This window comes from Idiotropiscis lumnitzeri, chromosome 2, assembly GCF_059441095.1.
Source record: "Idiotropiscis lumnitzeri isolate Australia: NSW breed Sydney's pygmy pipehorse chromosome 2, RoL_Ilum_1.0, whole genome shotgun sequence".
NCBI classification, from domain to species: domain Eukaryota; kingdom Metazoa; phylum Chordata; class Actinopteri; order Syngnathiformes; family Syngnathidae; genus Idiotropiscis; species Idiotropiscis lumnitzeri.
In genome coordinates, this window is record NC_142392.1 from 17,684,583 (window position 1) to 17,712,190 (window position 27,608).

The window sequence follows — 27,608 nt, forward strand, 5'->3', positions numbered from 1 at the left end:
GCTGCTGGCCATGTGGAGCACTGTCACCGCTCACCGACAGATGTCGCCATTTGTGATGTAAATCATTGTTATCTTTTTCTAAAAATTGGAAAAACGTACGATTTGAAAAAAGAAAAAACGAAAGATTTAAACCGTATGCATTTGACCAAACGTTTTAGTTCCCAAATATGAACTTTACAGATGTATTGAATTTTACTTTTGTTGCTGGCTTTGTTAAAACATCTGACACCATGTCGTCGGCTGGACAGTATTCCAAATGTATTTCCCTATTATTAAGAGTTGACATGATAAAGTGATACTTTATGTCAACATGTTTGCACCTTTGCCTTTTTACAGGGTTTTTCGCCAGCGACGTTGTTGCGAATTTTAAATTAAAATACGTCACTGTTTCATTATCTAAATATCTAAATATTAGAGTGTTAAAAATGATTTCAGTGTTGATATAAGCACTGAAATATTTCATTATTCGTCTCAGTATTCATTAAACTACGCCTATTCACTATTATTTCAAAATTCATTCAACTGTTTTAGTAATAATTTAGTATTCAACGTTTAATCGTTTCTTTTTAAATATTCATGTCAATATTTTGTTCAATCTTAATGTTATGGAAAACTATTTAGCAAGTAAGGTTTTTGTTATTTATTGTGGCCACCTGCTTTTGAGAAAGTGCCTTTCGCTTCTTGTACAACACGACTTTGACTGAAAAGTATGCTCAATGCAGAAAAAATATCTCCGTTTTAAGATTCCACTGTCAAATAAATCTTCATCTTCCTGTGTGCATCAGTATCTTCCCACGCACTTCTCCCACTGAGATCACTCTACAGACTGACCCAAAAGACAATTTATTTTCCAGACTATCTCATTGATCTTCCCTTACTGCTGAAAATTCCACAACAATTTGGGGTCAGACGTGGGATAGCTGAAGATCTGCCGGTGAAATTCAGGACGCAAATTCAGACAGCAGCAGCAACGAACTGCGTGATGCGGATCATCTCCTCCGTGGTGACAAATAAACGTTGACTCCAGTCACCATCAAGTTGCCAACTCCTGACATTCCAAATCCTTTGAGAGAAACTGAGACTACTTGCGTTTCTCTTTCTGGTTCTTTTTATAGTTCAACTTCTTGTTCAGGTTTTCACCTTTTCACACAGCGTAATGAAGGCCAGTTGAGCAAGTGGAACAAGTGATTTTATTGATGATTGTGGAAGATACCGATTTCATAAGCACCGTTTCATCTCACACCTTTTCCATTAGGATTAAAAAGACAATTGAAAAGCATAACGTTAACAAATGTTGTTCCAGGCAAAGGCAATTAATTTCATTGATAATGTTTGATATAAAAACAAAACAACTCATCATCACTCAGAGACAATGGTTATTCTGGCACTGATCACATTGGCTTAATGTCAATAAAAAAAGCTTTTCAAAATTAAATTTATCATATTTTATTCAAAATCACATTTACATCGTTTTTTTTTTAAGCTTCAAGGATTGCTGCAATTCTCACCAGCACAATTGTGACTCTCAGCACCCTGTTTAGTGAAGAATTTTTTAGCACAAACACTGCAACTGAATGGCTTTTCGCCACCGTGTGTTCTTCTATGATTTGTTAAAGTTGATTTTTGAGTGAAACCTTTCCTACAAACTGAGCAGGAAAAAGGTTTTTCACCACTGTGTATTCTTTTATGTTTTGTTAAAGTTGACTTTCCAGAGAAGCTTTTGCCACAAACTGAGCATGAAAAGGGTTTTTCTCCACTGTGTGTTGTTGTGTGTTCTATTAAATTAAACTTTCCAGAGAAGCTTTTGCCACAAACTGAGCAGGAAAAAGGCTTTTCTCCACTGTGTCTTCTTAAGTGGCTTGTTAAATTATACTTTTGAGAGAAGCATTTTCCACAAACTGAGCAGGAAAAAGGTTTTTCTCCACTATGTATTGTTGTGTGTTTTATTAAATGCGACTTACGATAGAAATTATTTCCACAAATTGAGCAGGAAAAAGGTTTTTCACCACTGTGTGTTCTTGTATGTTCTGTTAATCGTGACTTTTGAGAGAAACTTTTCCTACAAACTGAGCAGGAAAAAGGTTTTTCTCCACTGTGTATTGTTGTGTGTTTTCTTAAATATGACTTTAAAGAAAAGCTTTTGCCACAAACTGAGCAGGAAAAAGGCTTCTCTCCACTGTGTGTTCTTGTGTGTTCTGTTAAATGTGACTTTTGAGAGAAACTTTTTCCGCAAACTGAGCAGGAAAAATGTTTTTCTCCACTGTGTATTGTTGTGTGTTTTATTAAATATGACTTTAAAGAAAAGCTTTTGCCACAAACTGAGCAGGAAAAAGGCTTCTCTCCACTGTGTATTCTTGTGTGTTCTGTTAAATATGCCTTTTGAGAGAATCCTTTGCCACAAACCGAGCATGAAAAAGGCTTCTCTCCACTGTGTGTTCTTGTGTGCCTTGTAAATTGTGCCTTTTGTGAGAAGCTTTTGCGACAAAATGAGCATGAAAATGTTTTTTCTCCACTGTGTGTTCTTGTGTGTGGTTTTAAAGACAACTTTGAAGTTAATGAATCAGTGTGACGTGCCCTTTCACCTTTGGCTTGCCCATCATCGTCATCATCATCATCATCATCGTCATGAGCGTCTGATAATGTGTCCTCATTATGTGCTTGTGATGGCCCCCAGTGGTCTTCATCACCTTCTGTTGTCACGTGATGACTTGAACTGCTGCTTGTAGGCTCCGCCCCTCTGTTGTCCTCACTCACATCCTTGTTTTCATCTTCAGTCTTTATAGGGAGAACGTTCACTGGTGACTTGTTGATCTCCTCCTCCTCCTCCTCCTCCTCCTCCTCTTTGATGCGAGTCAAGTCTGGCTCCTCTTTCACAGAACACAGATCGTTTTCACTGACGTCTGCAGGACACAAAAAGACTAATTTGGTTTGGCCAAGTCAAAGGTCAGGCGGCGACTTTGTCTTATATTGTTTCTACCATGCTACCTTGACTTGTGCCCGCCGCACACGGAGCAATGCGTGCGACCCCAACTTGGACCGGACCATGGGGGCATTTCACAAAATTCCGTCCTACGATGTAAACCTCCTTTCGCAGCACAACGGTGATAAACGAGCATTTAAAAAGGAAGCACGTTGCGGCTGATGCCCGATTTCATTCCTGACATAGTCACAGACGTTACTGGAAGCGAGCTGAAGTTAGCACACACAGGCTTTTGTGTGCGTCTGATGGAACACCTGTTGTGGGACCCTAACATTGATGGGGGCCATCGCAACATAATGTCATTGATAAAATAGGAATTGTTCAAGTGAAATATCTTTACAAGTTTTTCATTTTGCATTCAGAGACACAGTGGAACCTCGGTTCTCGAACGACTCTGAGGTCGAACAAATCGGAGTTCGAACAAAAAAAAGAGAAATTCTTGCTTCGCAGTTCAAACAAACCTCGGAGTTCGAACGCCGGTACGACGCGTGAGTGCGCACGCGAGGGTGGGATGCTGAGCGGCGTACGGGTGTAGATCGCTCTCTCTCTCTCTTCGTGACCAACTGTTGTCGCGTGCGGACGTGCTGCGTTTTGCTCTCGCGTTTTATAGAGGTGTACGAAGTGTTTTAGCCTCTAATCATGCCTCCAAAGAAAGTCAGTGCAAGCAGCAAAGGAATGGTTTCGGTGTTCGAACAATTCGCTTTTCGAACAGGGTTCTGGAACGGATTATGGTCGAGAACCGAGGTTCCACTGTAGTTTCATCGTGGGTACTTTTTGGTTCCATTATAATTTGGATACCTGAAAGAATTAAAGGGGCCCTGGTAGAACAGGGGGTTGTGACATTCTCCCTTTTTAAACCCATAGTAAGCCAAAGATGCAGATGCATTCCTTGCAGCATGCGCTTGTTCACTGATGAGATCCATGCAACCTTGGATGGATGCATTAAATGTATTTTAAATGTTTGGATGAGGTGAAACTATGCACACGTGCACAAAACAGTGCAGAGCCACCTGAGGTTCATTGACCGAGCCAGTAAAAATTTCATAAATAAGACCAATACGTACTTGATATTTTAAAAAACGTAATCCTTTGTGTTATATCCACGAAAATTCATCAACCGCCATTGATCATTTTGCCCCAGTGTGTACAGTTTTTAGAGTCAGATTGAATCATTCCATAAGGAATTGCTTGAACAAGATTTGTCAAAGAAGTTTTCAAAAACGAGACACGCCTTCATAAATGAATCACCCAGCCAAGATTGTCTTTGTCACTTGCGAGGAGCAGTCCGGCAAAGAGAAAAGCTTTCCCGCTCCTGTGCGGCGTTTTATTAAAGCACAGCAAAGCAAATTTGTATATGACAACCCATAAAGAATGGAAAAACATGAACACTTTGACTTGATCACACCCGTCCACAAGCTTCCTGTTGTTCGAACGGTTTCAGCTTACAAGACATGTTTGGGTCACAATTCTGTTAAATGCGAGCGAAACGGTTTCCTGTCAAACACGGTTCAAGACGTTCATCTGTTTTTGTGGCTTCCTGCTAAACTGCCAGCATAGACACAACCCTGTTACCGCTGAACTAACGTTTTCCTGTTTAAGAGGTCCATGTTTTTGTGACCTTCTATTAACCTGTGTGGTATATTTAGTTGTTGATGTGTGGGTCTGGCTCAGCTTCCCTCCGCACAGGTCGCTGGGCATGACAGAATTGGTGATGGTAAGAACCTCTCTGACACAGCCATTTTGGTTCGAAAGAGATTTTATTCTCGTCACATGCTGATGTCAAAAGAAGTCTCCCCAAAAAAGAGAAAAGGGAAAGGGTGTCCCCTCACTTTCCTTCTTATCGGGAATGGCCAAACCGGACATGAATGTCTAACTTTACCTTGTTGCATATGCATTCTCATTGTACTAGTCTTCGATTTTGCCCTCAAAGCTCCCTACGGCGAGAGCAGATGTGGTTGCTCTTTGAAGTGGCCTTCCGGTGCCATCTTGACTGCTTCTATCACCTCGAGTGCTCCACACCTAGAGCTGGTCAAGCCTTTTGTCCTCCTGGACACTATCTCGTTCACATTGGAATTTCAAAACCAAAACTGGTCACTTATTTAGTCTCCAATCCCCTCCTAGTTAAAGAGAATTACTAAAATGTTCATAAGAGTGAATAAAAAAATTCACTACATATTTCCCCCTTCGAGGAAATCTTGTCCTGATAAAGCAAAAACGACACCAGCATGTCACCAAAAATCCCATTCCAACCTTTTATATGAATCCATTGCCTAAAATTTGGGAAACCTAATTGACTAAAACCTAAATCATGCTCAAGGCATGCTACATAAGGGTAGTTTAACTAGCAAAACTAAGTGTATGGCCAAATTGCTCCCTGGTGTCACTCTAACACCTCCTGCAAGACCACACATAAATCCAGCAATAATTCCAAAAAATCCCAAATCAACCACCTCGGTCACGAAGGAGTTCCCCCCGCAATGTTAGATCTTTAAGCAAACCGGCAGTAACACTCACAATTTCCAGTGTAGTCCATGTGGAGGCATCAAAGCTTCGCTGAACCTTCGTCAAAACCCCCCGCCCCCTTCGAAAGAGTGGGGGAAAAGAGGGAGATCCTTGCTAACACTTTCTAGTGAACCTGCATCCACAAGGCAAGTAGGATGAAGGAACACCGTTACAGAACAGAATAAATCCACAGCGTAATAAATGCATGATGGGACAAGACACAAACACACAAAACAAAAACACGAGTCCAATGATATGCAAAAACATAGTTGAGGCCACGCTCCAGCGTGAGAATCCCATGGCATCGTCTCCCTCGAGAGATGCCAAGCCCTCGTCACCGACGAGCTCTTGCAAACAGTATTGTTTCAGATTATCACGTCCACATCCTATGACCCTCATAGGAGTCCTCCTCGTCGCTTGCTCCAAGTGAGATTGCAGTCTACATCCAACTCCATCTACACTTCAACTGAAACACAACAAGCAGACACACTCCACACAAAAATTGAGCACCAGAGATGCCAAAGAAACCATTTTCCACAAGAATGAGTCCATTCCAGGATGTGGAGGGCACCAAGCCATTATCTCCGGAATGCCCCCTTTTGCCCGCAAGCGGCATTAACTCGGTCAAATGGGGAAGGCGCAGACATAGCAAAAACAAATTGGAGAAGCTGTGGAGCAGCACAACATCAGTCAGACCCCGGGTCCACAAGCCCTCTGGCAGAGACGCAAACAGAGCTTTCGCTTCAGAGTGACCCATTCACTGTCTACCATACTGTCGAGAAATTCGGAAAATGTTTCATAACAGAGGAATTCGTCATGGGTGCTGAAACACCACACCCTTCTTGTGACGGAGTATTCAACATCTGAAATTAACTCTGCCAACCGTCTTCACCAATGGGCCGAAATCTTGAGTATGATGATGCGCACCGATAGTTAATGTGATTTGTGGCTCAGCGAACAGAGACAATTCATACCGTTTCCTCTGCTCTGGGGCAAGGTACACATGCGAGGCAGCACCGGTAGACATCACAAAAACATAATCCTAATGCAAGATGCACTTCTGACCCTCGAAATTGGGTGAATGCATCCCGACAAACCAAATAATCATAACTCAGTGTTCAATGCAAAGGACCAATTGGTGGTTTGAAAGGGTGGAGGCGGCTACACCGCGCAGACCAGAGCAGGAACAGGACGTACCACCCGCGGGAGGATGGAGACCCTGGTCTCAGAGCTGCCCAGTCTACCGGAACGGAGGACAACATATGCTTCCCCCGGCGGAAGCGCACAGTCATATTCAGTCCCTTCTGGAAATTCAGTCCCACTCGAATTCCAGTGTTTGTTTCACAGGTGCGGGTTCGGTCCATGGCAGTGACTCGGCCAATCTCAAGAGTCCTACAAGGGTGACAGTGTTTTTGCTCACTGGGATATGCAGAAGGAACTTGCAAAGCGTGGAATATCTTGTTCCACCATCAAAAACTGTTGTCCATCAATCGTCACCTGAATGCCAAGACCTGCCGGTCCTTGAATGCTGAGGCTCCGCGGGCACCCCATCGTGGAATGTGGTCCCAATCGGGTTGAGGCATCAACTGTGCGTTTGGAAGCCATAGAAGCGTTGTCAGAGGAGGGGGTAGCGATGGCGCCCCGTGCTAGTGGAGCTCTTTGTGACTGGCATGGCGCTGGACCACAGGATGGCACATTTCAGGAAGTGGCTCGGTTTGGACCGCTCATCACCCAGTGACACCACAACCCACAGCAAGAGCACGTCCCACTCACAACCCATGTCTATAACCACCCCTACTTCTGTTACGTGACCTTGTTGACTGGCCGGTGCGGACAACAATCCTGCTGTGGCGCTGCGTCACCAGAACCTGGCCCAGGAGCAGCGGAAACGGAAAGAGCAGACGCAATGGGAGCTGCATGCGAGGGCTGCTGCATTAGCTGCTTCCCCCCTGCTTTATTTGATTTTTTTCCCCCAAAATCATTTTTCCTTTCCCGGTGAATTAGCACTCTTGGCCCCCTGAACCCGCAACTGTAACAATTCTTTTTCTACATCCAATACAATATTTTCTTTCATCGATGCAAAAACGGGGGTTCTACTCATTCTGATTAGCAGTTTCTCATTGACGGACTGTTTCGCTTGATGTCAGTAACTGGGAGGCGCACGCCCTTGAGGACGGCCACCCGGCACAGCTGAGTGGTGGTGACACTATTGGACGGGTCACTGGCGGAAGCTTCAATCCATTCGCGTCTCGCCCCGTCTCCCATAAGAGCTCACCAACTTAATCCCTCATCATATTTTACAAATGCCAATGCCAATTGGGTTTGTCTTCTGTTTATGATTCATATTCAATCCCCATGAACACGTCAATTATAATTTAGCTATTCTTTTTTAACTAACTAATATAACCCCGTTTTCCTCAACCCATGAGTCAGTATTCTTTGAAGTGGATTATCCGCAGACTAAAAATTTCTAATTTAATTTATAACTGTAAATCAAAAGTCCCCTCATAACATGATAATTCATGACATTCCTGTCATTTCCATCTCAAAATGTCGTTCCATTAATTGAATTACCGTAGTACATCGGTCGCAAAACTGAAGTATGGAACATTAGATGGGTTTTTTTTCGTTTTGCATGACCTTTAACCTTGCATGTTCTGTTTCAACAAAATTGTATCTCTTATCAGTTTCCCTGTTTCATGAGTTCCTGCCGGGGGCAAAAAGGAGGAGTTCAGAGAGGAATTTCACCCTCAGGGGCAATCTCAAACTTTTGTTTCCAGGACATTGTAACACTTTGGGCTGGTTTATTGTTCTTCGTATTGCAATTTTACTGCGTTCAGTCTTCCTCGAGACTGAATACGTTCTAGTGTGTGCCAAATAATTAATCCTAGTTTCTCACTTTAGCTTTTCACAGTCAATATATGAACCTTTTAACTGCACAATCACTTCATTGAGGTCTAATTATCAATTGTTTACCATAGTCAGACTTTTGCCGTCAAAGAGACCTGTTCCTGAACCATATCTTAACGTTTTCATCACTCAGGACTTTTCCGTGTTGACAAATCAGATTCCATGGAACATGCATTCATCCTTTTATGATCTTATATTTCTCTATTTAAATCACCGCTTCTTGCAATGAAGATTAATTTCACCCCAATGATTATGTAGCCAATTATCTTTCTCATTCTAATTTTGCTTTAGTTATTATCCAAAATTTTAAACATTTTTTATGCTGCATCTTTCAATGCACACTAGGACGCACACGCGTTAGTTGAACTGATAAAACGGAATATTAATGCAATCACATACGGCTTTTAGAAGGGGCAATTCGGCACTGGTTTATAACTATCACCCCTCATCTCCTGCGTGGGGGCTGCCTGACTTCCTGGTCCCACAGTAGATGGAGGTGAGAACACAGCGCTCTGCTTGCATTCTTCCTGCTGGGCCCAATCTTCAACTCTTTCACCTCTGCATGATCATTGTTGACATGTCCTATTAAAAATCCTTACATGCAAAAAACAATCATGAGAACAAAATACTGCACCTATCTCCCCCCTTTGACACATGCCCCACATGTGTCAACACAAATAACAATAAAAACAAACGAAGCAGCAACCCCCCTAATTAGGCCGAACTTCCACGTACTTTCATCTCTTCACAAACACCTGCGTACATCCTGTGCCAATACGGGGCGGACCGCAGCCAGGTTTTTGATTTTGCGTGGCCTTGACCAGAACACGAGTAATCACAGGGAACGTATCTGAACAGCGGAGTCGAACTGGCCCAGACTTAATGCATTATTCTTGCTACGTACCAGCGAAACTGTCGGCTCAGCCCCAGGCTCTCCACACAACGGTACGTCTCGATCCTTACTGTGTTCCATGCCACAAAGTGCCCAATACGATACGTGGAAGCACGCTTCTCTTCATTATTTCTATTTTCAGCTCATAATTTTCCTGCTAAAATTTACACCCTGGCCAGGGTCTGTGCTCAAACTGAGCTTATTCACGACTATGTTGTCTATAGCGATAGTTTTACACTTATTTCTCATCTCTTTAAGCACTAGACCTTTCTTTTCTTTATCTTCTGCACATTTCTCCCGCACTAGTCCCCATTTACTTAGTTCCTATTATATTTTTTTCATTTATTTATTTTTTCTAAATACTTTTTCTAATGTTCTTTCATAGTGTGGTTACTTTGACACATTTTAATGTCTTAATCAATCATTATAGAGGCCTCTTGTTTAAACAATAACTGAAACTAACACAGGCACATTTTCCATGACCAACCAGAGAGCAGACCCACACGCACAAGCTCTCTTTAACGACCCCAACAGCCCCGACCGCTTGGACACAGGCGCACAACACCCATTGTGAGTAAAAGCATCTCACCGAAAGTTCCGCCGGCCGGCTGTTGAACACCTGCGCCCCAGCACCCTGAGACCCTCAATGGAGCAAAATGCCAAAAATGTGGTATATTTTGTTGTTGATGTGTGGGTCTGGCTCAGCTTCCCTCCGGACAGGTCGCCGAGCATGGCAGAATTGGTGATGGAAAAAGATTCTCTGACACAGCCATTTTGGTGAGAAAGAGATTTTATTCTCGTCACATGCTGATGTCAAAAGAAGTCTCCCCAAAAAGAAAAAAGGGAAAGGTGTCCCCTCTCTCTGGCCTTCCCTTCTTATAGGGAATGGCCACACCGGACATGAATATTGAAGGTTTGTACAGTGAAACCCCGCTACTTCGCGGTTCACCTTTCGCGGGTTCAGTGCTTCGCAGGTCTAAAAAATATTCGGGGGCATTGTAGTTTCGCCGAGCGGCACGACGGGGCGCTGGAGCGGTTAGACGGCCGGCGTGCGCCGAAGAAGAGCGTGGGAGAAGAAGAGAGTGGACAGAGAAGAGCGACATTTCGCCTCGCTCGGGGCCTTGCGAGAGTTCCGGAGGAGACCGGCCGGCGTGCGTGCGTGGCAGTCAAGCCGTAGAGGAACAACCTCCGCCCGTTTCGTTCGGGACCGGTGTCGTGCCAAAGTACTTACCCCCTGCCAAAATCTGCATCCCCTGTCGCGGGAGCGCGCACGCATTGACTGAAGGCGGCGCGATGTTACTACGTTTGTTTTCATTGAAAGGCACGAAGAATGTATGAGTTTGTGTTTTTGATTTGCTTTCATTTAAACTAGGGTTTCCATCAGTGGTAGTCTTAGTCGGTGCGGTTTTCAGCACACCATTCGCTACAATTCAACACGTCAAGTAAGCTTTAGACTGCGCCAAAATCGGGTGGGGTGGGGGGGGGGATTCCCTCCATTTGCATTCGTTAGACCAAAGAAATTTCGCAATCAATGAAGCTACCATACGGGAATTTCAGTGATTAAAACACGATGAAAAGGGGAGAGGATTAGTGACGTGGGCTATATCGTGTTTCCAGCGAGATCAAATTAAGTGTCAACATACACAAAGGTGGTATCCTGTTAGAGAACACGTAATTGTATTCCAATTGACTGATTTGTTTATTTTTTATAACCACCGATAGCTGCGTCAAGAGTAGCAAAAGAATAAAAAAATAAAGTCACTCGCGTTCTGCGTCGGACTCGAGGTGCATTCACTGACCACTTACGCAGTAGGAAAGTTACCAGGGGTGACTGATTCTGGCAGCCCCCCCCCCTGATAACTTTGTCTAGAAAAGAGAGATCCTGCTCAAATTTGCCACACATACTCAAAATGACCCAATAGGTACACAGAATAAGTCACTTGATGGTTGGGGTCAATTTTTGTGATTAGAGGGGGGGGTACTTATTGTGGCAGAGGCTGCCAGAATCAGTCACCGCTGGTAACTTTCCTACTGCGTAAGTGGTCAGTGAATGCACCTCGAGTCCGACGCAGAACGCGAGTGACTTTATTTTTTTATTCTTTTGCTACTCTTGACGCGGCTATCGGTGGTTATAAAAAATAAACAAATCAGTCAATTGGAATACAATTACGTGATCTCTAACAGGATACCATCTTTGTGTATGTTGACACTTAATTTGATCTCGCTGGAAACACGATCGCCCACTTAACTCATCCTCTCCCCTTTTCATCGTGTTTTGATCACTGAAATTCATTTATGGTAGCTTCATTGATTGCGAAATTTCTTTGGATTAACTAATGCAAATGCAGGTAATTCCCCCCGAGCCAAACGCTTACTTGACGTGTTGAATTGTAGCGAATGGTGTGCTGAAAACCGCACCGATTAAGACTACCACTGATGGAAACCCTAGTTTAAATGAAAGCAAATCAAAAACACAAACTCATACATTCTTCGTGCCTTTCAATGAAAACAAACGTAGTAACATCGCGCCGCCTTCAGTCAATGCGTGCGCGCAGGGGATACAGATTTTGGCAGGGGGAAAGTACTTTGGCACGACACCGGCGTGCGTGAGCGGAGCGCGAGGCTGTCAGTTATGAATGAATAAATAAATAAATGAAAAATGCCACCTTTCATTTCACAGGGCACACCGGACTGCGTACCAGCAGGTAAAAGTCGAAGTAATTAAATAAATACAAAAAGAAGTAATTGAATAAATACAAAAATAATGGCTGGGGAATAAAAAAATAATACGTTTTAATAATATTTTTTTGTTATAACATGAATTTCACTCTCTACCCATATATATATATATATATATATATATATATATATATATATATATATATATATATATATATATATAACCTCTATAATGATATATATATATATATATAACCTCTATAATGATATATATATACATATATATATATATATATATACATATATATATATATATATATACATATATATACATATATATACATATATATATATATATATATATATATATATATATATATATATATATATATAACTAGAACTATATATAACCGGGGGTTCACTGTATTTCGATTGCTGGCATTATTTTAAACACTTACGGGACCGAAGGTCAATTATTTAATTTAGCAGGTTCATATTTACTGAATATGTTCAACATTGATTGTTAAAGATGTGCTCTCAAAGTCCTTACTTTGTTACGTATGTTTATTACTTTGTCACATGCATGCTTATGATGTGCCGCCCCTTTCATCCCTTTTATCCTTTGTAGCCTCAGAATAAAATCACTTCTTCCACACTGTCAGACGAGACAGGTTGTGTGCAGTTATTCCTCTGTCAATACAGAAATTCTGGTTTGCTGATCCTGAAAATAGTTGGACGCGATACTACTGCTGCGTAGTACCACTCTGCCAACATTGATTAAACAAAAAGCATTTTTCAAATGTATGTAGAAGTACAGTGCATAGATAAGATTGACTGGGATTGTAGTCATGGTGTTTACTGATGCATTCATATGCTAAATTTATATGACTTAGTTTAAATGTAAGACCTCAAAATTGCACACATAGTATTTTCATGACCCACACTCTCATTCAGAACAAACAGATTCAGTCTGCTCAGGTTAAACTGATGACAAACCAAATAGCACTTCATGGACAAATACGACTGAACACATTCTCCACATAGGCCATAGACATAGAAGATACAAACATATCAAGTTGGGCCGGGGAGGACGTCACCGGGACGCGATCAAGAACACCCAAAAACAATCTGATCTGTGAAAACTTACACCACACAATCTGTACAACGACGAGATTACAGGGGAATGTGAGCAGGAGAGACTGCCGCCTGCCTGAGAAGGTCAGCCTTGGACGTGGAACGTGGGAAGGAGCAAGGACGACCGATTCAACCTACATGACCCTTGACAAAGAAAACCTTCTCTAAAATGTGAGGCTGGGCTGAGATCAGCGTAACATTTTTCGATAGTACTCGTCCGAGTACAGTTTCTCGTCAGATTAAGAAAAAGCCGCCCAGATATCTGTATTTGTACTATTTCCCGAACTCCAGAAATCGAAGAAACTTAAATATCAAAACTCCAATCAGTTGTTGTTGAGTCTTTATTTGGTTCTTTTCTTTTTGAGTACAAAAAACGAACACGCTATGGAGTAAGTTTGTCTTTTAAGATTCATTTACGAAATGTTTCTGATTTTCTCGGTGGCTCAACTCCAACAGTGGATATAAAAATACACTACATCTGTCAGCATAGTTTTGAAACACGATGACATGACATACTAAATTTTTTTAACAACATATAAAAACCGGAATAAGTAAAATGTTAAATATTCAGTTCAAATTTTAAACTGAGAAAAAAAACACGGAGTTTATCCCCCACTAATGGTTATTCTTTGGCATTTATTTTTTGCACTGATTTCATTTGGCATAAACAAATGTTCAGCAAACCGGCAAGTAAACGGCAATATTTAAAAATAAAACGGCAATAACCTTGAACGATTGTCCCAAACAACTTAATGTTGTGATGCATATTTTTAACGATAAAAAGTCGTTCTTTACAAAGCAAATGAGAGTTAGACGTGTACAAACCTGCTTCGTTCTCTTCTTTTATTCCACAAAGTTCCACTTTGTACTTGGGTGTCGTTCTTTCACACATTTTCAAACGTCAATCTCAACAAATCCGCACTTGGTCTCTGCTTGGCGATAACTCGTGTGCTTCTCTTTGTTCGACGAGACGAATGAAAGAGCGACGGTCTTCAAAGTCGCACAGAAAGGACTTCCTGTTCGTCACGAAAGCGGAAGAACAGGACACACCCCGCTGTGATATGATTGGCTGCTGGCTGTGTCGAGCACTGTCACCAACTCACCGACAGATGTCGCCATTTGCAATGCAAATCATTGTTATCTTCTAAACATTGGAAAAACGTACGATTTGAACCGTATGCACATGAACAAACATTTTAGTTCCCAAATATGAACTTGAGAGATGTATTGAATTTTATTTTTGTTGCTGGTTTTGTTAAAACATCTGACACCATGTTGTTGGTTGGATAGTATTCCAAATGTATTTCCCTATTTTTAACAGTTGACATGATAAATTGATACTTTATGTCAACATATTTGCAACTTTGCAGGGTTTTTCAACAGGTTGCGATGTGGTTGCGAATTTTAAATGAAAATATGTCACTGTTTTATTACTTAACTGTTATTGTTTTCGAAAATGATTTAGGTATTTCTTTCAGTACTTTAATATTTCATTATTCGTTTCAGTATTCATTAAACTACAATAATTCACTATTAATTTCAAGATTCATTGAACTGCTTTAGGATTAATTTAGTATTCAATGTTTAATCGTGACAGTATTTACTTTTTAAATTTTTGTTTCACCATTTTGTTCAATCTTAATCTTATGGAAAATCATTTAGCAAGCACCAACACAAGGTTTTTAAAGATAAAGATAAAAATGTCCTTTAATAGTCCCACAATGGGTAAATCTGCATTGTTACAGCAGCAAAGGTATAGATCACAGAGGCGGCGGCGCAATGTAGCCGTTAATGTATAACATTAGCAGCAGACTTTCAGAAAAAGCAAACCTATGCGAATATACACAGTACAGTATATACGTAAATACACAAATCCCCATGTGTATATACACACTTACATCCCACAAAATATACAAGCGTAAGGAAACACTCCGAATGTCTGTCTATGGTAAAGGAAATTAATAAAAATACTGCAATGAGAAGACGACTGCAATGGTAAATGAAGGATTGTATTATGATTGCTGGCATTATTTTAAACACTGATACAGGACAGAAGGTCAATTATTTAATTTAGCAGGTTCATATTTACAGAATATTTTAAACATTGATGAAACAATAAGCATTTATCAAATGAAACTAGAAGCACTGGTCACAAGAATGACTGGGATGGTAGGCCTGATGTTTACTGATTAATTATATTATTCTCATATGCTAAATTTATAGTACTTAGTTTAAATGTGTGAACTTTATTGAAATTTTGGGTAGTGAGAACAAATTTGCACACATAGCATTTCCATGACTTGCATTCACATTCACAGCACTTCATGGTCAAATACGACGAAGCACATTCTCCAAATTGGCTGTAGAGATGCAAACACACCAAATTTGGCACTCGAGGTGTCACACAGACACTATCGCAAAAAATACATTCCGAAAGACATAACAACTGGAGATCGTAGCACATGCACGTACGCATACACACACACAGACATGGATACATACACCTGCACATAGACGTGCACATAACATTCCCTTTATTAGTCCCACAATGGGGAAATTCGAGACTCGAACCCAGGCCTCCTGGGGAGACTGGGACTGAACGCGGCGCCTTAGACCACTCGGCCAACCTGGCAGCCTCCTCATACACGCACAGACGCTTGGACATACACACGCACACACCAACAAGATTCCAGAGGAATGCCAGCGGGCAGAGAGACGGAGAGACTGCCTGCCGGAGAAGGCCAGCCTTGGCGTGCCAGTCTTGGGGACCAGACGGGAATCAACTATCCAGACGATGACTAACCTGGGGAGGACCTTCCCTTGGACGTGGACCCGTGCCGTGGGAGGGAGCGAGGACGACCGATTCAACCTACATTACCCTTGACATAAAAAAACTCCTATAAAAACTGAAGCTGGGATGAAAGCTGGTGCGCATTTTTCGACTGTGCTCGCCCGAGTGGAGTTTCTCGTGAGATAAAGAAAAAGCTGCCCAGATATCTGTCTTTGTACTATTTCCTGAACTCCAGAAATTGAAGAAACTAAATATCGGAACTCTAATCAGTTGTTGAGTCTTTATTTGACCCTTTTCTTCTTGAGCACAAAAAAACGAACACGCATTGGAGTAAGTTTGGCTTTTAAAGGTTGATTTACTAACGACTTCTCATTTCCACGGTGACCCAACTCCAACAATAACATGACAAATATTTGTCATCTCATCAATATTTGCACAACAGAGTACTGAGTTTCGAGATCCTCACTATAATATTTCTCCTAATTATATTTCTTATTAATTTAGCTTAGTTAAGGGATATTTTATTGACAATCTAACATCAACAAACAAAGACAGAAAAAATTGGTGGAGGGGTGGCGCGAATCTTTTTCTTCTTGGTAGGGGCGGGCGTGAAATAACTGAGAAGCACTGCGAGTATATGCAGACATTCTATCCATACAATCTTGCAGCCCGAGTGAATCACAGCATTGTTGCAAGTTCGGTCGGAGAAACGGAAACGTCCCACTACTGTTTCAGCAGCGGCTTCTCGGGAAATAGGCGGAAGTGACGTCGAAGATGACTCGCGAATGTGGCGTTAATTTAGTTTTTTTTTTTTTTTTTTATCAACCGAATTAAAATATTATATAAAATAAATCTTAAAATAGAACAGCCAGGTGTAAAAAAAACCACTGAGGCAAATAAATATATTTGGACAATACGCGCTTAAAGCGTGACGTCATAAGCAAGCGCGCAGCTTCCGAAGGACCTCGACCACATCCACCGACCCGTCCACACCGGAACAAAAGCAGTCCACCGCTAAATTCTTCTGATTTAGTGTGGAACTGACTGTAATTTTCTCAAAGGATGTCCAGTGCTACTCTAAAGGACTACGACATAATTCATTAAGTCTTTGTGTCCCGATAACCTCATCTTCGTGCGTTGATGCTTTTCGGCGTAGTTAGCTTAGCTTGTTAGCTAGCTAGCCGCTAACAAAAAGAGGCACATGACTAATCGCCAAGCAGAGATCAAGTGCGGATTTTTTGGAATTATCATTTGAAAATGTGTGCTAGAACGACACCCAAGTACAAAGAGGAACTTTGTGGAATAAAAGAAGAGAACGAGCAACATTTTCAACTGCTGGGCGAAGTTAACAAGCAGCCTCCTGTTGTGCTACACAAAGCAGGTTTGTACCCGTCTTACTCTCATTTGCTTTGGAAAGAACGACTTTCTATCGTTAAAAATATGCATCACAACATTAAGTTGTTTGGGGAAATGCGTCCAAGGTTATTGCCGCTTTATTTTTAAATATTGCCGTTTACTTGCAGGTCTGCTGAACATTTGTTTTTGCCAAATGAAATCAGTGCAGAAAATAAATGCCAAAGAATAACCAATAGTGGGGGGTGGACTCCATGTTTTTTTTTTAAAATAAAATTTCAACTGATTATTTAACATTTTACATTTTCTGGTATTTATATCTTGTTCAAGCAATTCCTTCCGGAAGGAATTCTGCTTGACTCTAAAAAATGTGCACACTGCGGCGAAAACATCAATGGCGGTTGATCAATTTTAGTGGATAAAACACAAAATATTAAGTTTTTTAAAAAAATCACGCACGTAATGGTCTTATTTATTTATTAACTTTGTACTGCCTTCGTCGGGTGAGAGTCAATGAACCTCGGGTGGCCCTGCACTGTTTTGTGCACGTGTGCGTAGTTTCACCCCATCCAAACATTTAAAATACATTTAATGCATCCATCCAGGGTTGCACGGATCTCATCGGTGAACAAGCGCATGCTGCAAGGAATGCATCTGCATCTTTGGCTTCCTATGGGCTTAAAAAGGGAGTACGCCACAACCCCCTTTTCTACCAACAAGCCCAGGAACATTTAGTTCCTGGTAATAAAGTTCCTGTGGCCCATGTGGTTTGCATCTCGACTGCAACTCATAGTTCTTGATAATGTATGCAAAAGACAATGATGATGTCTAATTTTGTCCATGTGATGTTCTGCTCTTATGCAGCTTGCACTGTCAAAGTGGGAGGTCTTGTGTTACTTTGTTACTCATTACTGACACCCTATGGCTGTTAAGCATCATTGCAGTTACAAAATAATTCAGGGAACTCTTATAATATTATGGTGTATCTTAGTCTAATTTGAATATGTATTGGATAACTTTAAAATAGACAGTCATTATTCAAATATGTCAACATAAAAGTCACAGTGAAAGTGTTGTTGCTTAATGCTTATGTGTAGGGATTTTGACTCTTCAAACATAATGTTGTTTTAAAATTAATTTAAAAACAGAAATTTTATAAAAAATAAAAAGGGGAATGTTGGAATGTACTTGCAGGCTAAATGTCATTTTGGGCAAAAAAAAAACCCCAAACGTAAATCATGCAATAAATAGCGACTCTGATGCCAGGGCCCCTTTAATTCTTTTAGGGATCCAGATTATAATGGAAGCAAAAATACCCACGATGAAACTTTCTCTAAATGCAAGAAGAAATACTTGTAAACATATTTCACTTGAAGGATTCCTATTCTATCAATGACATTATGTTGCGATGGCCCCCAGTGGCCCCCATTAATATGTTAGGGTCCCACAACAGGTGTTCCATCAGACGCACACAATAGCCTGTGTGTGCTAACTTCAGTTCGCTTCCAGATACGTCTGTGACTATGTCAGGAATGAAATTGGGCATCAGCCGCAACATGCTTCCTTTTTAAATGCTCGTTTATCAATGTTGTGCTGGTAGAAAAGGGAGTTTTACATCGTAGGACGTAATTTTGTGAAATGCCCCCATGGTCCGGTCCAAGTTGGGGTTGCACGCATTGCTCCGTGTGCAGCAGGCATAAGTCAAGGTAGCATGGTAGAAACAACATAAGACAAAGTCGCCACATGAGGTTTGACTCGACCAAATTAAATGTGTGTTTGTCTTTTTGTGTCCTGCAGACGTCTGTGAAAACGATCTCCGTTCTGTGAAAGAGGAGCCAGACTTGACTCATATCAAAAAGGAGGAGGAGGAGGAGGAGGAGGAGATCAACAAGTCACCAGTGAATGTTGTCCCTATAAAGAGTGAAGATGAAAACAAGGATGAGAGTGAGGACAGCAGAGGGGCGGAGCCTCCAAGCGGCAGCTCAAGTCATCACGTGACAACAGAAGTTGATGAAGACCACTGGGGGCCATCACAAGCACAAAATGAGGACACATTATCAGGCGCTTGTGACGATGATGATGATAATGAGCAAACTATAGGTGAAATGGCACGTCACACTGACTCATTATCTTCAAAGTTGTCTTTAAAACTGCACAAAAAATTACACAGTGGAGAAAAAACATTTTCCTGCTCAGTTTGTGGCAAGAGTTTCTCTCAAAAGTCAAGTTTAAAAACGCACACAAGAACACACACTGGAGAAAAACCTTTTTCTTGCTCAGTTTGTGGCAAGAGTTTCTCTCAAAAGTCGCATTTAACAAACCACACAAGAACACACAGTGGAGAAAAACCTTTTTCTTGCTTGGTTTGTGGAAGATACTTCTCTAGAAAGGCTAATTTACAAATTCACACAAAAACACACTGTGGTGAAAAACCTTTTTCATGCTCAGTTTGTGGCAAAAGCTTCTCTGATATGTCATGTTTGACAAGCCACACAAGAAAGCACAATGGAGAAAAACCTTTATCCTGCTCAGTTTGTGGTAAAAGCTTCTCTGGAAAGTCACATTTACGAATCCACACAAGAAAACACACTGGAGAAAACCCTTTTTCTTGCTCAGTTTGTGGTAAAAGCTTCTCTCAAAACTCAACGTTAACAAGCCACACAAGAACACACAATGGAGAAAAACCTTTTTCCTGCTCAGTTTGTGGTAAAAGCTTCTCCCAAAATTCTCATTTAACAAGGCACGCAAGAACACACAGTGGAGAAAAACCTTTTTCCTGCTCGGTTTGCGGTAAATCTTTCTCTGTAAAGTCAAATTTACGAATCCACACAAGAACGCACAGTGGAGACAAGTCATTCAGTTGCAGCGTTTGTGCTAAGAAATTCTTCACTAAACAAAGTGCTGAGAAACACGATTGTGCTGGTGAGAATTGCAGCGATCTGAAGCTTAAAAAAAGGACAAAAAAACTGAAGGAACCGACTCTTTGTGGTAAGATGTGATTTTGAATAAAATATAATAAATTGAAATTTGCAAAGCTTTTTTATTGACACGAAGCCAATGTGATCATTGCCAGAAGAACCATTGTGTTTGAGTGATGATGATTTTTTTTGTTTTTATACTACACCCTGAACTGGTCACCAGCCAGTCACAGGGCAGACATAGACACCGTCACTGAGTGGGAACTGAACCCACGTTGCCTGCACACAACTTGGGCAAGTGTACCACTACACCATCAGTGGCTTTATATCAAACATAAATAAAATTAATTGCCTTTGCTTGGAAGAACATTTGTTAACATTATGCTTTTCAGTTGTCTTTTTAATCGTACCTAATGGAAAAGGTGTGAGAAGAAACGGTGCTTATGAAATCGGTGCCTTCCACGATGATCAATAAAATCACTTGTTCCACTTGCTTAACTGGCCTTCATTACGCTTTGAAAAGGTGAAAAACTGAACTAGAAGTTGAACTTTAAATAGAACAAGAAAGATAAATGCAAGTAGTCTAAGTTTCTCTCAAAGATTTTGGAATGTCAAGAGTGTAGCTACACCGGTCCAGCGAAAAGGCCACGATTCAGACTGATGCCCAGATTTTCTTTTTTTATTTCTCTTCCTTTGATGGCGTTAGGAAATCACGTGACACAGTGAAAACTACAAATACATACACGCCGAATGAGTCCTTGAGGCCAATGCAAACAATGTACATTAATAAACAAAGTAAAAATGAAGAAAGGCACAAATATCGTGTGCGCCTCCTGAACACAGTGTATTTATCGCTCTGCTGTTACACGGTCCGTTCCTGCTTTCGTAAATCTTCCCGCTTCTTTTTTTCTGTCACGACGGAGGAGAGGATCCGCATTACGCAGTTTGTTGCTGCGCGTCTGAATTGCAAGAGTGAATCACCGTAATTTAATGAATACTGAAACGAATAATTAAATATTTAAGTACCGTATTTTCACACCCAAAAGACGCGCCGTGTCAAAGGGCGCAACACCTGTTGAGGGCGCTATTTCTGTCTTTGTAACATATACTGGACGCACCGCCTGACAAGACGATAGCACAGCTGCTGTTAGCATAGCATGAACTTGGCAGAGCTGCCCACACTGACACAGCCGATAGCAGCCTACTATGTCCCAATAACATGAGCAATCACCCCATTGTTGCAGCAGACGCCAAGTCTCTATTGACAATAGCTGACATTGACAATGGCTGAGGCCAATATTAGGTGCATTGGCAATAGCCTACAAAGCAAAGTCAGGGGAGGGACTTGGCTGCTTACCACACTCCTTAGAGTCACGGTTTCAAAAAAAAATAAAAAACTCATTATACAAGCAAACAATGAAACATAGAAATAAGATTAACACAAACATGTATCTCTCATGCCATCAATATACCCAAAAAAAATGAAAATAACACAAAAGCCACTCAGCCTTAGCTAATTCAAGCAATGCATTCTGGGAGCAGAGACCCACAATCCCATAGCTGTTTAGAGAGATTTGCATGGCTGTTTAAAGAGATGTGCTGTTATGCTTTGGACTTTTTGTCTGTTGTCTAAACATGGGACGTTTCTTGCTTGCAATAACATAAATGATAAGACAGACTAAAACATTGTGGACAGCTGCCCTTTGTCCAGCTTTTTCCAACACCATCACCCAAACATTATAGTCAGATAGTGTATTTGTCACGGTCGATTGTAAGCATGAACAACTCACTCTTTGACCAGCAGGGTGTGCTAACATGCACTCCGAACAGCTCAATAAGTAAAAGGGTTGATGGTCGCGAGTGATGCTTAGTCCATTTAATGGACGCATCGCCTGACAGGGCGCTTTGTTTGTTAAGGAGAATTTTTGTGACTTTAAAGTGCGCCTTATGACTATACGGTACCTAAAAAAACACAGAAATATTTCTTAACACTCTAACATTTACATAATAAAACAGCAACATATTTCAATTTAAAATTCACAACCACATACTGAGTTAATTAAATTCATAATAAATATAGAAACATTTAATAACTATTGAATGAATTTTGAAAGATAAAAAATAATGAATGAAATTCTAAGTATTAATTAATGCAATAAATAAATAAAATAATTGCACACATATTTAAATGAACAAATATGTTGACAAATATTCAAGATTTAAATAAAAATAATTAAAAAATATTGAAATCATTTTTATGTATTAAAAAAATTGAATACATATTGTAGTATTACATAAGCAAGTTTAAATAATTCCATGAAAATCAAATTAAATACTGATAGAGGTAAAGAATAGTAAAAGAAAAAAATACTTAAATAGTGACATGCAAATAAATGAAAAACAACAGACAAATCCCGAATGAAAAATACAATTTATCAACATTTGACAAACGACAATGTGAAATGTTGAGCTGAGAGATTTCTTTCTTGCGTATTCATATTCTTAAAGAACCTTAATTATTTTTTTCTTTTACTTTTTTAGTTACTTAAGAGCTCAATCCACGTGAAATATCCCCTTGGGAGATAAAAAAAATATCTCATGCAAAAAATAAAGCGACTAATTGTTTTTGAGGACAATCAAGGCACCATAGCACTGGCGAAAAAGCCTGTAAAAAGGCAAAGGTGCAAATATGTTGACATTAAGAAAAACTTTATCACGTCAGCTCCGGCACCCTACCGCGACCCAGTACAGGAAAAGCGGTGTGGATAATGACATGGCATGACATTTGGAATACTGTCCAACCGACAACATGGTGGCAGATGTTTCAACAAAACCAGCAACGAAAGTAAAATTCAATACATCTGTCAAGTTCATGTTTGGGAACTAAAATGTTTGTTCATTTGCATACGGTTTAAATCTTAAGTTTTTCCGATGTTTAGAAGAATATGACAATGATTTGCATAGCAAATAGTGACATCTGTCGGTGAGTTGATGACAGTGCCCCACACGGCCAGCAGCCAATCATATCACAGCGGGGTGTGCCCTATTCTTCCGCTTTCGTGCCGAACAGACTGCCGTTTTCAAGCAGCGGATCCATTCAGCGCTACTTTAAAAAACGACGCAATCTTTCATTCGTCTCGTCTAACAAATAGAAGCACAGAGATCAAGTGCGGATTTGTTGAGATTGTCAGGGGAGGGATTTCACTGGTCACCACACCATAGAGTCATGGTTTCAAATCAAAACCAAAAATATCTCTGAACAGCTTACAAGCAAACAATGAAACAAAGAAATAAAATTATCACAAAACATGTATCTCTCATGCCATTCATATCCTCATAAGAAATAAAAACAACACAAAAACAGTACTGATGCATTCCGGGAGCCTCAGCCAATCAGATGGCTGGTTAGAGAAATGTGAGTCGTGTGCTTTGGGTAGTGTGTTTTTATTGATGATATTGATGAAACTATCTCTATGCAAAAAGATGATAATCGCCATCCACTCTTCTCCCATGTACCAGTCCCTCCCATGCTGAAATCTAGGAAAAGTTTCATTTCAACTGAAAGTCTGCCTGAAAACATCACCCCTAGACGGTACAGAATGAATAAATAGAGAGAAAAAGAAAACCAAAAGAAAAACTACCCAAGGGCACAAACCTTGAAAGGAAAAAATGGTGTACCCTAAACCATGCAAGATCTGGTGTTGGGAAAACCAAAGACAACCTAACAAAATGGGGCCTTGCCACATCCTCAGTATGTGACTGTGGTTTCCTAAACCAAAATATGAAACATATCCAACTTGAATGTCCAATAAGCCCTGTATATATCACTCCACCAGACCTACAAAAGGTCACAGACAGGGCAAAAATATGGATAAACCACTGGTGTGACACGATATGATGATTTGCAAAAAGAAATACTTGTAAACATATTTCACTTGAAGGATTTCTATTCTATCAATGACATAATGTTGCGATGGCCCCCAGTGGTCTGCATCAATATGTTTTGGTCCCACAACAGGTGTTCCATCAGACGCACACAATAGCCTGTGTGTGCTAACTTCAGCTCGCTTCCAGAAACGTCTGTGACTATATCAGGAATGAAATCGGCATCAGCCGCAACGTGCTTCCTTTTCAGATGCTCGTTTATCACAGCTGTGCTGGTAAAAGGAGGTTTACATCGTAGGACGTAATTTTGTGAAATACCCCCATGGTCCGGTCCAAATCGGGGTTGCACGCATTGCTCCATATGCGGTAGGCACAAGTCAAGGTAGCACGGTAGAAACAATATAAGACAAAGTCGCCACCTGAACTTTGACTTGACCAAACCAAATTTGTCTTTTTGTGTCCTACAGTCGTCAGTGATAACTATCTCCGTTCTGTGAAAGAGGAGCCAGACTTGACTCACATCAAAAAGGAGGAGGAGGAGGAGGAGATCAACAAGTCACCACTGAACGTTGTCCCTATAAAGACTGAAGATGAAAACAAGGATGAGAGTGAGGACAACAGAGGGGCGGAGCCTCCAAGCAGCAGTTCAAGTCATCATGTGACAACAGAAGGTGATGAAGACCACTGGGGGCCATCACAAGCACATAATGAGGACACATTATCGGACGCTCATGACGATGATGATGATGATGGGCAAGCCGAGGGTGAAAGGGCATGTCACACTGACTCATTAACTTCAAAGTTGTCTTTAAAACCGCACACAAGAACACACAGTGGAGAAAAACCTTTTTTCTGCTCAGTTTGTGGGAAAAGCTTCTCTGGAAAGTTTAATTTAATAAAACACACAACAACACATAGTGGAGAAAAACCCTTTTCCTGCTCAGTTTGTGGCAAAGAATTCTCTCAAAAGGTACATTTAACAAGTCACACAAGAACACACAGTGGAGAAAAACCTTTTTTCTGCTCAGTTTGTGGAAAGAGTTTCTCTCGTAAGTCGCATTTGACAAGCCACACAAGAACACACAGTGGTGAAAAACCCTTTTCCTGCTCAGTTTGTGGAAAGAGTTTATTTCGTAAGTCGCATTTAACAAGCCACATAAGAACACACAGTGGAGAAAAAGCTTTTTTCTGCTCAGTTTGTAGGAAAGGTTTCTCTCAAAAGTCACGATTAACAGAACATACAAGAATACACTCTGCAGAAAAACCCTTTTCCTGCTCAGTTTGTGGAAAGAGTTTCTATCGTAAGTCGCATATAACAAGCCACACAAGAACACACAGTGGTGAAAAACCCTTTTCCTGCTCAGTTTGCGGCAAAAGCTTCTCTCAAAATGCAACGTTAACAAAACACACAAGAACGCACACTGGAGAAAAACCCTTTTCGTGCTCAGTTTGTGGTAAAAGCTTCTCCCAAAATTCTCATTTAACAAGGCACGCAAGAACACACAGCAGAGAAAACCCTTTTTTCTGCTCAATTTGGAGGAAAAGTTTCTCTCAAAAGTCACGATTAACAGAACACACAAGAATACACGCTGCAAAAAACCCTTTTCCTGCTCAGTTTGTGGAAAGAGTTTCGCATTTAACGAGCCACACAACAACACACACTGGAGACAAGCCATTCAGTTGCAGCGTTTGTGCTAAAAAATTCTCCACTAAACAATATGCGGAGAGTCACAATTGTGCTGGTGAGAAAAGCAGCAATCCTTGAAGCTTAAAAAAAAGAAAACAAATAACTGAAGGAACTGACTCTTTGTGGTAAGATGTAAATGTGATTTTGAATAAAATATTATAAATTTAATTTTGCAAAGCTCTTTTATTGACACTAAGCCAATGTGATCAGCGCCAGAAGAACCAACGCGTCTGAGTGATAATTAGTTTTTTTTGTTTTCATATCAAACATTATCAATGAAATTAATTACCTTTGCCTAGAACAGGGGTCTCAATCTCGCAGCATGATAGTTTGCGGCCCCCGCCTTATTATGAAAGTTTAATGTTCGTGCGGCCCGCGAATTTGATATGACTGGCACGTTACAGTGTTTTGTGCGGAGCTGAACGAACCTACCAATCACGGTGGAGTATATGGCTCTCGAGGGTGGGCTTGACGTAAGCAGAGAGTTACAGCAGCGAGTTCATTCGTGTGCTGGGATGAGACTGTGACTGTTGATGTTGAAGATCTGCGTACGGATTATAGCAGGTTATGGATTTAGAAATGGACTATAAAGTGAAACTGTATCACTCAAACAGATAGTTGTCAGGATATGATTATACGTCTATGCGGGGTCTCATGATCCGCTCGCGACGTAGTTAATTCTCTGTGGGTTAATGCTGCACTTTCATCAACGGGATCCTCATCAAAAGGATATGCCATGTTCGTAATAGTAGTGAAAAGTGATGAACAATATAATTTTTTTCATTAAAGACGACGGAACTACGGCAAAATTGGCCGGCTGTTTGATTGAATAAGGAAATGATTTCTCGTCTGTGTCTGTGAAAGCTGGCGGAGACAGACTCGGTTTCATTCATGAAACTTGGTCCCGACCAGTTTAGTGAGTCCCAGGGGCAGTTATCTGTTATTAAGATAGTTATCGTTATCTCTCTCTGTAAAAGTAGTCAAAATAAATAACAACAACGGTCCGTAAGCAGTCGCCTTTTTGCGCTCGCCATCCCGGTCCTTACCATAGAAACACCATGGCCTTCATGGGGAGCGTATCTATGTTCCCCGCTTTGTATGGGACCGGGGAATATAGGACCCTTTTTCTAAATATAAGTCCGATGTTCCCTGCTTTTCCCCAAAAGGGTCCTATGTTCCCCGCTTTCCGCCAAAAGCCTTGAAATTGTGTTGTATTTCATAATTAATCCTTACCTCCCGGCTAATCCTCATCTCCTCCTCCCACCCTCCCCCTCTGTCTCGCCACGAAATAATCAAAAAGCCAGTGCGTGCAGTTATGCACGGATACATGACATGACATGACAATCCTGCAGTCGTGATCCCGTTCCATGCGCACTTTGCAGGTCTGTTTTAGTGGGCAGTCTTTTATTATTCTATTAGGTTTTATAATTATAAATAGTTTAAAGACGATCAGACATTTATGTCTAAAAGCCGGTCTAAGGAACACGCATGTCCCCAGACATTTGACTCATTATTATTATTATTATTTATTACTGATTAATGTTCTTATTAATTCCTTATTTATTTTTAAATCTTATTTTGTGTTAAAAAATAAAAATAAAGACATTTGAGAAGATTAGATTTTTTTTATTTATTTTCTTGCGGATAACCTGATGCGGCCCAGCCTCAGCCAGAGTCTGCCTCTAGTGGCCCCCAGGTAAATTTAGTTTGAGACCCCTGGTTTAGACCTTTCCATAATATCTGGCACCACAGTGGTGATACTTGAAGTTAATGTCAGTTAAGTGGAGCGGTGGCGCTGTTTTTATGAAAAAAATACTCACTTAATGCAAGGGTAGGTTCTTTGTAGAGGGGATTACAGAGTTACATTTGGGACAAAA